We start from the raw sequence: 16,704 nt of genomic DNA, 5'->3' as shown, positions 1-16,704 counted from the left end.
GTTAATCTTCAAAAAAATGATTAATAAACTTATTTTCACAGTCTTAAGATGACAAAAGCTAGACGAAACTATAGTGTATGCCCAAAGATGAAAGAGGCATGTCATACAAAGAAGGAGCCATCAGAAACCTGTCGTATCTGTCCAAGAAGTTTGGAGTAGACAGGAAAGCTTTGACCCAGAGAGTTAAAGGGATACTCCACTTTTTTTGGAAATAGGCTCATTTTACAACTCCCCCAGAGTTAAACAGTTGAGTTTTACCGTTTTCGAATCCATTCAGCCGATCTCCGGGTTTGGCGGTACCACTTTTAGCATAGCTTAGCATAGATCATTGAATCGGACAAGACCATTAGCATCTCTCTCAAAAAAAAAAAAATCCAAAGAGTTTAGATATTTTTCCTATTTAAAACTTGACTCTTCTGTAGTTACATCATGTACTAAGCCCGACGAAAAATGAAAAGGTGCGATTTTGAGAGTATAGTTCCTAGCCATATCAGCCTAGAAAATTGCAACTTTACATTTTCCGTCGGTCTTATTACATGATACTACAGAAGAGTCAAGTTTTAAATAGGAAAATTATCGAAACTCTTTGGTCTTTTTTTTGAGAGAGATGCTAATGGTCTTGTCCGATTCAATGATCTATGCTAAGCTATGCTAAAAGTGGTACCGCCAGACCCGGAGATCGGCTGAATGGATTCGAAAACGGTAAAACTCAACTGTTTAACTCTGGGGGAGTTGTAAAATGAGCCTATTTACAAAAAAAGTGGAGTATCCCTTTAAGGAGCACATTGGTTTGTTTTGTTATTTGATTTTTCAATATGGGTTACATAGCTGAACGTGGACTAGTCTAGATGTTGCAATGAGTTTGAATGACACGTCACTATGAATAGGATAGGCTACCTGATCAAATTGAATGCCTTGTTGCTTGATTTTAGTGTTCTGTTTTTTTGTGATTGACTCTTTACCTTCAAATAAAACTTTTTTTCAATTATTCCTTAAAAAGGTTGTTTAAAATAAACAAGAATTTTTAATAAAACTTGCTGTGAGCTTATTGGGAACAGGGGTGTGCTTAAAGGGTACAAAACGTACCCATTAAGCACAGCCAGACTTTTTATATTTAATGATGTACATCTTAATTGAAATACTTTTGTCATTTAAAATAAAATGAAATATTATAGTGTGAGAGATTAATATTTTATTTTAAAATAACTTATTGTACTAAAACCAATATATTGTGCACTAAAAATGTCTCAATGTAGATTTTGGTGAGCTTAATAGGTACGTTTACCCTAGTAGGACTATTCATGTTTTCTTTGAATTGATCCAAGCTGGATTGATTCCATTTGAGTTTAGGTTTCAAAGGAAACAGTTTTTCAGACTTGAGTGGACAAGTTTTAGTTCTTTCACATGGCGGTTTTCTGATAAAGGCCAGTTTGGCAGTGATCAGAAATCGGGAGCTGAGGTCTGACTGTGAAGGCATTAATAAAGTTTGGATCAATATCTGTTATTGAACAATCAACCACACTGGTTCCTAATCTGGAGCAGTAAGTGAATCTACCTAATGTATCTCTAATGTTTTAACATTTGTTTTCCATTCATGTTCACTGAATTATCGTAGCTGTTTCTTGGTGTGATATTTGATGAGGAATGAAAACGTGTTGTCATTGAATATGTGGTCATTATCTACAATATTTACATAATCAATTTCTCTCCCTGTTCTGGCATTTAAGTCTCTGCATATTAGGATATTTCCTCTGGACTGAAAGTGTAAGATGTCAGTCTGTAATTTTGGAAAGCTTTGCTCTTCGTAATAGGGAGAGTCATGAGGTGGAATATAGATTGCACAGAGGTAAAGATTAGACTGTGATTATGACGGATTTCACCTCAAGCCAAATTTTAATTGAATGTTCCAAATTGTCTTTGTGCCATATAATTATTCCACCTAAGTCTCGGCCTAAAATTAGTGTTTAATTAGAGAACAACAATTTCCTTGTATCCTATTGGACAATGTAAAGTCTTATTACTACGACACCATGTCTCATGAAAGATACAGATGTTCATATCTGTTACACTGCTGAGTAGATCTTGGTCTGCAGTCTTATTACCAAAAGTAGAAGAGTGCAGACCCTGTATATTCCAACAACTGATTTTAAATTATTTCATGGATATGTTTTTCTGTAATGTGTGTCTGTGTGTGTGTATAATGCAGGTTATGTCCTTAGTCTGGAGCAGATGATGTTGGTAACACTTTAGAATACTGTTTCTTACTTACTGCATAACTAATAAGGAATTATTGAAGAACTAATAGGTAATTCTTCATTAACTACTTCTTCACTACTGTTAACTACTAAGGAAGATGTGTTAACTAATCAGTATGTTATAGAATTTTATGACTGTGTTAAGTAACAGTTAGTTAATCAATAACTAATGAATTCTGTCATACCTCCTGAAGAACTATACTAATTATCTACTAATTAAGGTTCAAGAAAAATAACTAAGAAGTAACTAATGAACAGTCTACATTCTACAGTCTACAAAACTACATTGAGTTGTGATCTTGCTTATTTACTAATGTTATTAATAGTAGTATTATGAAAATACAATTTTAACAAATACATCTAAATGTTAAAGAGGTTTTTGCCTGTGTGGTTTTATGAGTGTGTTCTGTAAGAAATCAACTTCAGGAAGGAACCCCACCCAAGTGCCTTGCCATAACTAACCTCAGATTAGTTTTTATATTTTAAATACAGTACTGTGTGTGTCTGTTTTCCTCAGCATAGAATGCCATTGAGTAAACTCATGTATTTGAGGCAACGACTGAGGGAAACTGAAAATATAGAGAACTTATTATAGTAATTAATAAATCATTATCAAATAATTCTGCAGGAACCTGATTAGAACCTGAAACAGTATTCCAAAGTGAAAATATAGGGAACCCATTAGTAATTAATAAATAATTATCCAGGAATTAGGCTACTTATAACCTGAAAACAGTGTTTTAAAATGAAAATATAGGGAACCCATTAGTAATTAATAAAGAATTACCACATACTTCTGACTCAAATCAAACTTACTGTAAAAAAAACAAAACATTATTAACGTAATCATCTGGCTGATATCTTCCTTTATTTCAGATGAGAACATTTCTTAATACAGCATATATTTTATTTTCGTTTTAACATATACTGCCTACATTTAAACTTGTTTAACACACACTTTAAAATCAAAAGTTAAACATTTAAAAGCAATTCAAGAGTAATCAACCGGTCTCTGGTCTCCCGTTTCCACGGTAGTGGTGCTGGATCTCTTGCACGAGCTGGGCTCGTGTTCGGCGGGGAAACTGCTTAAAGGGATACTCCACTATTTTTGGAAATAGGCTCATTTTACAACTCCCCCAGAGTTAAACAGTTGAGTTTTACCGTTTTCGAATCCATTCAGCCGATCTCCGGGTCTGGCGGCACCACTTTTAGCATAGCTTAGCATAGATCATTGAATCGGACAGGACCATTAGCATCTCTCTCAAAAAAATTGACCAAAGAGTTTCGATATTTTTCCAATTTAAAACTTGACTCTTCTGTAGTTACATCGTGTACTAAGACCGACGGAAAATGTAAAGTTGCGATTTTCTAAGCTGATATGGCTAGGAACTATAAGTTACTCTCATTCCTGCGTAATAATCAAGAAACTTTGCTGCCGTACCATGAGTCCAGCAGGCGTAATGATATGACGCAGCGCCTGAAAATAGGTCTAATAGGTTAGACCACGGCTCTGGGTTAGACAAACTTAGTCCCGGTCACGTTGGATGTTACTGAGCTGGGGGCTATTTTCAGGCGCTGCGTCATATCATTACGTCTGCTGGACTCATGGTACGGCAGCAAAGTTTCTTGATTATTACGCATGAATGAGAGTATAATTCCTAGCCATATCAACCTAGAAAATCGCAACTTTTCATTTTCCATCAGTCTTAGTACACGATGTAACTACAGAAGAGTCAAGTTTTAAATAGGAAAAATATCTAAACTCTTTGGTCATTTTTTTGAGAGAGATGCTAATGGCCCTGTCCGATTCAATGATCTATGCTAAGCTATGCTGAAAGTGGTTCATAATTTTTATGGACAGAATTTCTAGGCGCAGCCAGGGGCCGGAGGGTGTCAGGTTTGGGGACAACACGATTTCGTCTCTGCTCTTTGCGGATGATGTTGTTGTAACCCACCCAATTAATTGAGGCTGTGTTTTGATGTATTTTTCATGTATTATTTTTTTGGTTTGTTTTGATTTTATATTTTTCCTTGCCTAATGCATGAAATGTTCAGACATAATTTTTTTTTTATTATTATTTTGTTTTCGCTGATTGACGAAAGTAATAAAGAATTGCGTCGATGGGTGCTGACGTCACATACGCGCCAGCTCATTGAAGAGAGAGATGTGAGCCACATGTGTGGCTATCATTAAAGGGATACTCCACCGTTTTTTCATATTAAACTATGTTATTCCCTTAACTAAGACGAGTTGATACATACCTCTCTCGTCTCAGTGCGTGCACTAAATCGCTCTGTCTTGCGGCGAAACTTTGTTAGCACTTAGCTTAGCCCAGTTCATTCAATATGGGCCAAGCAGAGAAGCTACCAAACACCTCCACGTTTTCCCTATTTAAATAGTTACTCGCGTAGTGTAACTCGACCTAGGACGGTGACACAAAACAAAACGTTGTGCTTTTCTAAGCGTGTAAAATGGATAACTATATTGTATGGCGGAATACCATAGCAAGTGCTTGGAAGCACTTCGACTTGGTGCAGTAATATCTTCACTCGTGAAAAATCCTCTCACTGGCCCCCGCTCCCTCTAGTGAAGATATTACTGCGCCAATTCGAAGTGCTTACAAGCACTTGAAGATACATATGATACATAAGACACTTATACATATGATGAGGCTGTATGTCTTTGTGATGGGCGAGATGAACATTAGGAATAAGTGTGCAACTTCTGGAGAGTTCCGCATTATTTCCATGGATCACGTGAATGGCACATCAGTGCGTGGTGGCAGTGTGGTCAGATTTATTTTAGCCTCTGTGTGGATTATGATGTTCTTATAGTTTTCATTGAGGTTTCTCTCAGACAGGATTTGAAAAGCACTTCTTGTGTTTGGGTATTTTCAAGATTTTCTTGGCTCTCGTGTTTGGTAATAGAAGTTTCTCACTGACATATTTCCCATTTGAGTCAGTCAGGATAAGAGCGTGTTACTCTCTTGGGTCCTCATCAGCGGATCTGGGATACTGGATCAGTATCTCTCTCTCTCTCTCTCTCTCTCTCTCTCTCTCTCTCTCTCTCTCTCTCTCTCTCTCTCTCTCTCTCTCTCTCTCTCTCTCTCTCTGCATGTGTGTGAGAAACAGCTCTCTCAGCAAAGCGACGACGAGTCATGCGTCTGCACAAAAGAGTTTACGGTATGTCAAATACAGGTACGCTGTACATCCATTGAGGTGAATTGAAATAGTACAGATGGCTTGACGGAGAGTGAAACTCTCAAGCGCTCAGTGTTCAGCGAGTGAAAATAAATCTTTGCTTTACTTATACTTAGCCTCTAACACACACACACACACACACACTGGTGAGTAAAATCTAAGAATGTATTAGCCAATAGCTAATGATGGACATTATTTAGTTGCCCAGAGTGAATATTTAGTCACATACGAGTGATTTACTCTCATTGTAGAGGGTTGTTCAATGTGTTAAGTACACCTTAGATTAAAGGCCTGGGTATACTCCAATTTCCACATCTGTCTGGACCAATCAGACACACAATTATTCGTTACATTGAATTATATTTAATGAATAATTCAGCGAACTCTCTCCCAACAAAACTGTATTAGAGTTCTGTGAAACATCCCCTAAAACTGCAGCTAACAGGCAGGACCAGTGTTAAAGATGTATGTGCATAGATGTACTGGTTTGTAAACATCTAATCCTCAACCTCGATCAGAAGGTTTGTAAGCAAAATAGTTCATGACAGCTCCAGTTCCCAAGCATTGATTTATTCCAATAAATCCACAAGTAGTTTGTAGGTTTATGTGTGATTGTGTGTGGTTTCTGAAATAAATGAATAACAATAAATAAATTAAATAAAGTATCAAATATTTAAATACAATGCTGGCAAATATATATATTGCAGTAATAAAGAAACACTGAATTGGGAATTGCAATATTAAATGAAATTAAACTAATAACCACTAGGCGGAGCTCTTGCTCCAGTAACAGAACAAAGCCACCAGATTTGGTGCTAAACAAGATCAAATGGGCCTACTCGTGATAAATCACTTAAAAATACCCTCAAATTGTAAATAGAATAATAAATGATAACATCAAACAAATATTCCAGCGATCAATATCAGTATGGTTAATATATGCATCTGCAATAAACACAGAACGTGATCGTCTATTTGTCAATGTCTGTTAATCGAAACTATCTTCTTAGCATATTGTAGCAAGTCTAAAGACTATTTATGTTCAATATCAGGTGCAATCTTGATGCATGTATTTTTCTTTTATGTGTTCTGGTTTTGTGGGACTTTAAGGCGTGGGCTGTTCTTCTGATGAACGAGCCTGCGCAGTTATGCTGGGCAGGGGTTGTTCACGAGGAAGTTCCGGAAGATTGGTGTTCACGGTTGTGTGTGATGTGAGGCAAGAGCATCGGCCACACAGGTGCTCACGTTAATAAAAGAGCCTTGGGACTATAAAGCGAGTCTGTCATTTTCTCCGATCGCTACACTGGTGTCAGAAGTGAACTGTTTGAATCCAGTTAGTATACGAGATTGCTCTCGTTAGTGTCCCTGAAACGCGATGCGGAAGCAGACTAAAGAAAAGATTAAGTCTGAGCCAGAAGCAAGCCGAATGTTTCGTGAGGCTGTAGGCGCTTCAGCATGGGCCTCCGATCAATTCGCAACAGAGGAAGACTTTCTGGAATCACACAAGGCTCGTGTGAGGGAGGCTACTAGGAGAATGGCTGCAGACGCCGGGCTTTCGTTGCCGGAGCCGAGTGCCGCCGAGTATCGCCGAACTTTCACGAGTTCAACAAACAAACATGGCGGCGCCCACGGAACCGCGCTGGTTGCCGATGTAAACAGACATGACGGCGCCCACAGAACCGCGCTGTCTTCGGACATAAACAGACATGGCGGCGCCCACGGAACCGCGCTGTCTTCGGACGTAAACAAACATGGCGGCGCCCACGGAGCGGCGCTGGTTTCCAACGTGAATGAACATGGCGGCGCCCGCGCTGCCGCGGCTACAGTGGCAGTAAAGACCCCCAAATTCTCAGGTAAAGCGGATTGGGAAGCTTTTCATGCACAATTTGAACTGTTGGCTCATGCTGCAAACTGGCCAGAGGACCGCAAAGCTCTTGAATTGGCTATGTGTCTCACTGATGATGCTCTGAACTGTTTGTTACTGCTTATCCCTGAAGATAGACACAATTATAATGCACTTGTCGGGGCACTGAGACGGCGTTTTGGGCAATTTGAGCAGCCAGGGCTCCTGCGTTCTGAACTGAGTAATAGACGCAGGCAGCCAGGGGAGCAACTGAGAGTCCTGGCTAATGATATTGAAAATTTGACTCGGCGAGCATATGCCCACATGCCACCGTCAGTTCAAGGGGAGCTTGCGAGAGACCAATTCATACAGGCCCTTACCCCTGTGGAGCTCCGTAGACAGACACAACTAGCCCACCCTCAAACCCTGCAGGATGCTTTGGAGATGGCTTTGGAGAGGGAGATTGTCTGGGGAATGTGCGTGCCGGACGAGAGACAGCGCACATCTGTGCCAGTAAGGTCTGCTGACGTGGGGGAGGTGCTAAGCGAAAGGCCAGCCTGGGTTTCTGAGATTACTGAATTAATCCGCGCTGTGGCGCTGCAACCTGATCAACGTCCCCGCACACGACCGAGGATTTGTTGGGGGTGTGGGCAGACTGGACATTTAGTTCGTCAGTGTCCTAAACTGGCCAGTAACCAGGGAAATGGGACGGGGTCCGCATGATCGGGGCCATGCGGACCCCCAGCACTCATCCCCAATATGAGTCATCACCAGCAGGAGTCTCAAGAGATGGACAGAGGGAAAATGATCAAGGACTGTTGGGGAAGGGTGAATGTGAGCCAAAGGAGTCTGTGATTGTGGTGGGACGGACATGTGTTAGTGATTTTTGTCATGTGCCAATTTTGGTGGAGGGGGTTCCATGTTTAGCATTGGTGGATACGGGATCAACTGTGACAGTTATAAGACCGGAGGTAGTTCCTGTCAATGCCAGTCTGGAACCCACCACTGTCCGTCTACGCACAGTGACAGGTGAACTGGCGCCAATGAAGGGTAAAGGCGTGGTGGGGCTGACTGTAGGGGGAAAGACATTACGTCATTCAGTGTGGGTGGCTGCAGTTCAGGACCCTTGTATTCTTGGTCTGGACTTCCTTAGAAGTGCAGGTTGCCAGTTAGACCTGAGAGATGGCCTGCTCCGTTTTGAAGGGGGTCCTGAGGTTGTCATGTCCACTGAAAGGAATGTTGATATGTCTTTTACAGGTCTGCTGGATGCAGCAGCTGCACCTGAGGACACTAGTTTGGAGCACCACACACTGCACTCGCGAACCCACCCCAGCGCTGTCGTCAGTCCACCACAGGTAGATGTTTACTCCACCCCCTTACCCAACACCCCAGCTGACCTCTTCCCTGGGGCGGCCACACAGTCACCTTTAGAGCCATCCTCGAACCTCCCCAGCAGGTATGAGCAGGCAACCGGCATTCCATTTCGGGCTGTTGAGGAGGGAAAGGTGTTGGTTGCTTTGAAGGAGTTGTGGCTGAAGAATTGTGAGGGCTTGGATGAGAGTCAGCGGGGGCAGTTGTGGGATTTGTTGGTTGATTTCCAACATTGTTTTGCATTTGGGGAAGGAGATGTGGGGCGAACACACCTGGTGCAGCACGAAATTGAGACTGGTGATGCCATGCCCATTAGGCTGCGGCCCCGGAGGCTCCCTTTTGCCCGCCAGGACGCTGCTGATAAGGCCTTGTTAGACATGCAGCGAGCTGGGATTTTTGAGCCGTCCGAGAGCGCGTGGGCCGCACCGGTGGTCATGGTTCCTAAGAAGGGGGGGCAGTGGAGGTTTTGCGTTGACTATAGGCGCCTTAATGAGGTCACTAGGAAGGACTCATACCCTATCCCTCGTGTGGATGAGTCATTGGACCTCGTAACCGGGTCGTCATGGTTCACTTCACTGGACCTGCGCACTGGTTACTGGCAGGTACCACTTTCTCCCGATGCTAGACCGAAAACTGCTTTTTGTACGAGCAGGGGGCTATGGCAGTTCAGGGTGCTCTGCTTTGGCCTTTGCAATGCACCAGCCACTTTTGCCAGGTTAATGGACAGGGTGTTATCGGGTATTCCGCGGTCAGAGTGTCTGGTGTACCTGGATGACATCCTGGTCCATGGCAGTTCATTTCAGACCTCGTTGGAGGCACTCCGGCGTGTGCTGGTTCGCATAAGCGAGTCTGGCTTGAAACTGCACCCAGAGAAATGTCATTTGTTTAGGAGGGAGGTGACGTTTTTGGGGCACAAGCTGGGGGGCCAAGGGATTGGCCCGATGGAAGAGAAGGTGCAGGCGGTAAGCAGCTGGCCCACTCCTACAACCTCACAGCAGGTCAAAAGTTTTTTAGGGTTGGCCTCATATTACAGGAGGTTCGTGCAGGGTTTTTCCAGCATCGCAGACCCACTTTTCCGCCTGCTGAAGAAGGACAAGAGCTTTGCTTGGACTGAGGAGTGTCAAAACTCTTTTGACGCCCTGAAACATGCTCTGGTCACAGCCCCTGTACTGGTTCCCCCTGACCTCGCACTGCCCTTCATTCTTGACACGGACGCCAGCAATGTGGGCATGGGGGCGGTTCTCTCTCAGGCAGGGGTTGGGGGAGAGCGAGTTGTGGCCTACTTCAGTAAAGTTTTCAATAAGGCCGAACGCAGATACTGTGTCACCAGACGGGAACTTGTTGCGGTGCTGTTTGCAGTCCGACACTTTAAGTATTACCTGTGCGGGCTACCTTTCACTGTACGTACTGATCATTCAGCTCTCCAATGGCTAATGTCATTCAAAGAGCCAGAGGGTCAGCTAGCACGCTGGATTGAGGAACTCCAGGCATACAATATGAGAGTAGTCCACCGACCAGGGTCAGGCCATACAAATGCAGACGCTCTTTCTCGTCGACCATGCTTTGCTGACGGGTGTCGCTACTGTGATAAAAGAGAAGCCAGGGAAAGAGAGCTGGAGGACCCGGATGCCAGTGGGGCTTCTGTGGTTTGCAAGCTTGGCGATACGCCAGCGTGTCTGATGGTGGGGACAGTGGGAGTAGAAGACTGGAGGCGGCTGCAAGAGGAAGATGCGGACCTGCAGCCTGTAATCCAATGGGTCCAAACACAAAAGCGACCTCTGTGGGAGGAAGTGGCCATTCTCTCTTTGTCCACGAAAAACTTATGGACAAAATTCAAAGAACTGCGTCTGCAAGACGGGGTGTTAGAGAGAGAGTGGAAAGACCCTGCTACGGGGGGGGGGGGGGTGGCAGGTGGTGGTACCCATGTCGCTGCGGGAGGGGGTTATAAGGGCTGCCCACGGGATGGTGGGGTCTGGACACTTTGGGGTTTCAAAAACACTCAAACGTGTCAGAAAGAGTTTTTACTGGGGGCTTGTGAGGAGAGATGTGGAGGATTTTTGTCGGCGGTGTGATGGTTGCACTGCCCGCAAGGGCCCGTCTGGCCAGTCCCTCGCTCCCTTACAACAGTTCCCCGTAGGAGGCCCAATGGAGAGAGTGGGGGTGGATGTAATGGGTCCTTTTCCATGTTCGGAGAGGGGTAACAGGTTTGTGCTGACGGCTATGGATTATTTCACTAAATGGCCAGAAGCTTACGCACTACCTGACCAAGAAGCCGAGACAGTGGTGAACGCGTTGGTGGATGGCATGTTCAGTCGGTTCGGGGTTGCTGAATCCATACACAGCGATCAAGGCCGAAATTTTGAGTCACGTGTCTTCTCCCTGATGTGTGAGAAATTAGGGATTCACAAAACAAGAACCACCCCTTTGCATCCCCAAAGTGATGGCCTCGTTGAGAGGTTTAACAGGACACTGGCGGAACAGCTGGCCATTGTGTCTGCCAAGCATCAGCGAGATTGGGATACGCACTTGCCATTTATCCAAATGGCGTGCCGATCCGCTGTGCAGGACTCAACCTCTTGCACACCCGCCCTTTTGATGTTGGGGCGGGAGATCAGAACACCTGGGGAAATGGCTTTTGGGAGGCCACCTGATGCGCCTGCTGTGCCCCCGGGCCCTGAGTATGCTAGGAAGCTTCAGGACTCCTTGGAAGCCGCTCATAATTTTGCAAGGAAGCAGTTGTTAAAAGCGGGGACTCGGCAGAAGCGAAATTATGACCTGAAATCAAAAGGGTGGCATTTCACAGCAGGAGAGCTGGTGTGGGTATACAGCCCTCAGAGAAAGAAGGGCAGGTGCCCTAAACTGGATTCCAAGTGGATTGGACCATGCAGTGTTCTGGAGAGAATCGGAGAAGTGGTTTACCGAGTTCAGTTGCCTCCGAGGGGTAGGAAGGTGGCTGTGCACCGAGACAGATTGGCACCTTATAGAGGAGGTGCCGCTACAGCCCAAACACCGGCCACCTCTACAGTTGTGCCTACCCCAGAGGGTGGACCAGGACCCCAGGCGAGCACTTCCAGTCCTCTGGCAGACCCACATACAGCCACACCAGCTCTTGAGCTGCAAACCTCGCATTCATATAGCCCGGTTTCAGTTACACAGAAAGGGCAACTGCGGCCTCAGCGTGTCAGAAGGCCGCCAAGACGGTTTAGGGACTTTGTTTGTTCCCTCGAGGTCGAGGAACTTTGTGAAGGGGGAGCAGTGTAGCAAGTCTAAAGACTATTTATGTTCAATATCAGGTGCAATCTTGATGCATGTATTTTTCTTTTATGTGTTCTGGTTTTGTGGGACTTTAAGGCGTGGGCTGTTCTTCTGATGAACGAGCCTGCGCAGTTATGCTGGGCGGGGTTGTTCACGAGGAAGTTCCGGAAGATTGGTGTTCACGCTTGTGTGTGATGTGAGGCAAGAGCATCGGCCACACAGGTGCTCACGTTAATAAAAGAGCCTTGGGACTATAAAGCGAGTCTGTCATTTTCTCCGATCGCTACACTATGCATAAATATAACGACAAAACAACAATAGCATTGAATAAACATACATATGTCTACTTATACACATACATGTTCATCTAAAGTATATTGATGGAAACTTACGTTGTCAAGAACGCACACACATCAAACAAACAATGATGTCGTAACAGCGGCAGATTTAAACTTGTTCGTTCATGTCCCCGACTCCGCCCACATGTGATGTCACAGAATAATTCAAAATAAGAGTTGACAGGGATTTTATACAACCAGGCCTTTGGTTACCATCTGATACGGCTGGTAAGCTTTTCTCTGGACTCACTTTGGATCAGGCCATGCATAGAAAGACTTAGGGATGCACACTTTCTATAAAAAAAGACTTATTTCATTAATTCATATGAAACCTATGAATGAACATGCATATCTAGAGGACATTGTGATAATGTGCGATTCAATCTGATCGTGCAATATTGTGCGATCCAATCTGACTTCTGACCTGTAATGCATTCTGAATCATAATCATACACTGTTCGTTTGTTGGCCAGAGGAGAACTGGCCCCCCGACTGAGCCTGGTTTCTGAAGGTTTTTTTTTTTCTTCTCCATTCTGTCACCTGATGGAGTTTAGGTTTCTTGCTACTGTCACCTCTGGCTTGCTTAATTTGGGACACTTACAGTTTTTCTGAATTGCTAAAACTTTAAACCCCATTCTCTGAACCAAATTCTCAATAGCCTAAACCAATTTGTTGAATAAATCACTCTTTCTGTAAAACATTAAACAAGTTCAGGTAGTTAAAACAGTCTGCAAATCTCATGCACTCTTTTTGCAAAACTCTAAACACATTCTCACTCACTAAAACACATTTTGCACTGTGATGCACTTATGTTTCAAAACGCTAAACACAAGCAGGCAAAAGTTAAACACAACTACAACACAGTTGTCATCGTTTACATACATACGACTCAAAATTGTTCACACTTATTTCTAATGATGTGACCAAACCAACTGTACATAATACAAGTCAGTTCAGAGTGCCAAAATTGACTCAAAATTTTGAATGTTGATACCAACAATGGATGGAAACAATATAAGAGGGAGAGGAGGAAGAGTATGAGTAAGAGGTGGTGAAGAGGATGAGGAGGTGAACAAGGAGGAAGAGGATGAGAAAGAGCAAGGTCTGGAGAATGTTGTCGAGGCTGGATCTGGCATTAGGGGTTTTCCCTTTGCCTGCAGAGATGACATTGTCTGTAAAGTGGACAAAGTCCTCCAGCCAGACCCAACATGAAGACATGATGCTGAAGCAAAATCAAACTCTCTTGATTTTGCAGTTGCACAACTCTTCTGATTGTACTGTAACATGCTTTTCATTTAGAGTTTTTTTACTGTAACCTTTGCAGTTGGGTAACTGTTTTTTCACAGTATGTAAGTGCTGAATATACAGACATTCAATACTGTACAATATTCATTACAAAACTATACTTGCAGTGCATACAGTATAAAATTAATTCACCTTCTCATTCTCATAGTAAGTTGTCATTACTATACTTTTTTTCGTAATTGCAAAATTTGTTTACATATACTTTTTCTGTAACTGCATGCTTTGGATTCTGTGTTCTCCATAGTGTCTTGATACTTAGTGTTTATATACAGGTGCTGGTCATAAAATTAGAATATCATCAAAAAGTTGATTTATTTCAGTAATTCCGTTAAAAATGTGAAACTTGTTTATTATATAGACTCATTACATGCAAAGTGAGATATCTCAAGCCTTTATTTGTTATAATTTTGATGATTATGGCTTACAGCTTGTGAAAACCACAAAATCAAAATCTCAGAAAATTAGATTACATGAAATCACACAGTAATTACACAGTGATACCATGGTCATTGAACCAGGTTTTGGTTATTTTGGCAGTGTGGGCAGGTGCAAATCCTGCTGGAAAATGAAGTCAGCATCTCCATAAAGCTTGTCTGCTGAAGGAAGCATGAAGTGCTCTGGAAATGTCCTGGTAGACGGCTGCGTTGAGTGGACAGCACAGTGGACCAACACCAGCCGATGACATGGCTCCCCAAACCAACACAGACTGTGGAAACTTCACACTGGACTTCAAGCATCTTGGATTGTGTGCCTCTCCATTCTTCCTCCAGACTCTGGGACCTTGGTTTTCAAATGAGATGCAAAATTTGCTCTCATCAGAAAAGAGGACTTTGGTCCACTGTGCTTTATTAAATCCAGAGTCAACGCAGCCGTCTACCAGGACATTTTCAGAGCACTTCATGCTTCCTTCATTTTCCAGCAGGATTTGCATCTGCCCACACTGCCAAAAGAACCAAAACCTGGTTCAATGACCATGGTATCACTGTGTAATTACTGTGTGATTTCATGTAATATTCTAATTTTCTGAGATTTTGATTTTGTGGTTTTCATAAGCTGTAAGCCATAATAATCAACATTTTAACAAATAAAGGCTTGAGATATCTCACTTTGCATGTAATGAGTCTATATAATATACAAGTTTCACTTTTTTAACGGAATTACTGTAATAAATACATTTTTTGATGATATTCTAATTTTATGACCAGCACCTGTATACACTCGCTGTGTATGATCTGAAAGCATTGTTTGATTTCGAGCACAGATAAAATAGTTGAGGCAGTTGTTTCTTTTTGCCAGAAAGAGTCTCTGAATGTAGTTTGAAAATTTGGTTTTGTGTTTAAGGTTTTGAGAAAGTGAGTGATGGTTTCAAGAAATGTGTTTTTAGCAATTCAGAAAAACTGTAATATTCAACAATATTATTGATCTGACTACTGACACTGTTGTATGAGAACTGGGGTGTATTCCAGAAAGCAGGTTATGTGACTTACCCGGGTAAGTTTAGGAGTAAGTAAGCGGATAACCTCTGCTTTCGGTTCCAAAAACGGAGGTAACTTTCGGGTTATGTAAGTAACAACTGACTCTCTGAGGATAACCTGCTCCGGAGCAGGTTATGTTGCAGGGTTAGTTTGTTTCAGAGAGGTTTCCGAGCATGGCGTGCCCTTTTGATGAGGATCTTGTGGACGTAGAGGCACAGATTATACGGGGGTTTTTTCGTCGTGAGAGGGTGATAAGACCACGTATCGATGTCTTTTCTTATTCTAACGAATATTTGCAGGAGCGCTATCGTTTTTCTAGGGAGTCGTTAATTTATTTAACAAACCTACTAAAACCACACATCTAAAACGTGACAAACCGCGGGTCATTCTTTGTAATTCTTTGTATTGCTCTGCGCTTTTTTGCTACGGGGAGTTTTCTCTACAATGTGGGCGATGCAGAGCATGTGGGAAAGCAACAGTGTGTAGAGCCGTTCGTACAGTATGCATGGCACTGAAATGGTTTCTACACACTTTTGTGCAGTTCCCTGGCCATAAACCTGTGCACTTTATTAAAGAAGAATTCCACAGGGTGGCAGGTTTGTTCTCCGAAATTCTGTCATCTACTTCAATTAAATGACATTTCTTAATAGGTTTATTTTGACTGCACACACACACGTAAAGGCTTCACAGACTTCTTAAACTTGTAATTAATCTTAATTTCAGGGTTCCCAAATGTGATTGGGTGCATTGCTGGCATCCGCATTCCTATTAAAGCTCCATCTATCAATGAGGGAGACTATGTTAATAGGAAGTCTGTGCATAGCATCAATGTGCAGGTAATAGCTATATTTTGGCTCCTTAATATTGGTGTTACAAATAATAAACGTATTGTTCTCCACAGGTAATATGTGATGCAACCCACCTCATCACTAATGTTGAGGCAAAATGGCCTGGGTCTGTACATGCCAGAATATTTAGAGAGTCATCTCTGTGCAACAAATTTCAACAGGGTACGTTTTGTTAGACAAATGCTTGTAGTCTTTATTACATTTACAAAACACCTCAAACATTACAGGACACTTCTATGGCAAAATCACTTTATTTAATGTGTTTGATTTCTTCATATCCTGAAATAAAAGAGACATGACAGATTTGTATTTACACACACACACACACACACACACACACACACACACAAATACAAAAAAAGAACAGATTCATGTTCACATATTATTCTCACCTTAAGGCGATGCTCCAGTAGTTCTATTTCAAGTTGGGCCTTTTTAATGGCCAGCCTTTTCTCTAGCTGAAGCTGTATAAGGTCCATGTCCATGTCAGTTTTTTTTTTAATTTGCCTTAAAGGTTGTCTAAGCGATCCCGGGAGACGTTTCTTCTTGTTGACATTCGAATTATTGTCAAATAAAACGGAGGCTGGCTAGACCCTCCCTCCTCCTCATCCCGTCTCCTCCCTCCTCCCCTCCCTTCCGGCATAGCTGCTAAAGGAAAGTCAAAATAGTCACTACAAAGTTAAGTTTTACTGATACTTCATTCAATGTGTAATGTCGCCAAGTTAGATAAATGCTTTTATATAGCCTATTGCAGAACAGAATGCAGAAAAAGAGAAACATTATCTTAAAATCGTTTTGCCACCTGAGGTTATA

Source organism: Scardinius erythrophthalmus (genome assembly GCF_964197995.2).
Source record: "Scardinius erythrophthalmus genome assembly, chromosome: 8".
Lineage (NCBI taxonomy): Eukaryota > Metazoa > Chordata > Actinopteri > Cypriniformes > Leuciscidae > Scardinius > Scardinius erythrophthalmus.
The sequence above is the reverse complement of the archived record's forward strand: the minus strand, read 5'-3'. Positions refer to the sequence as shown.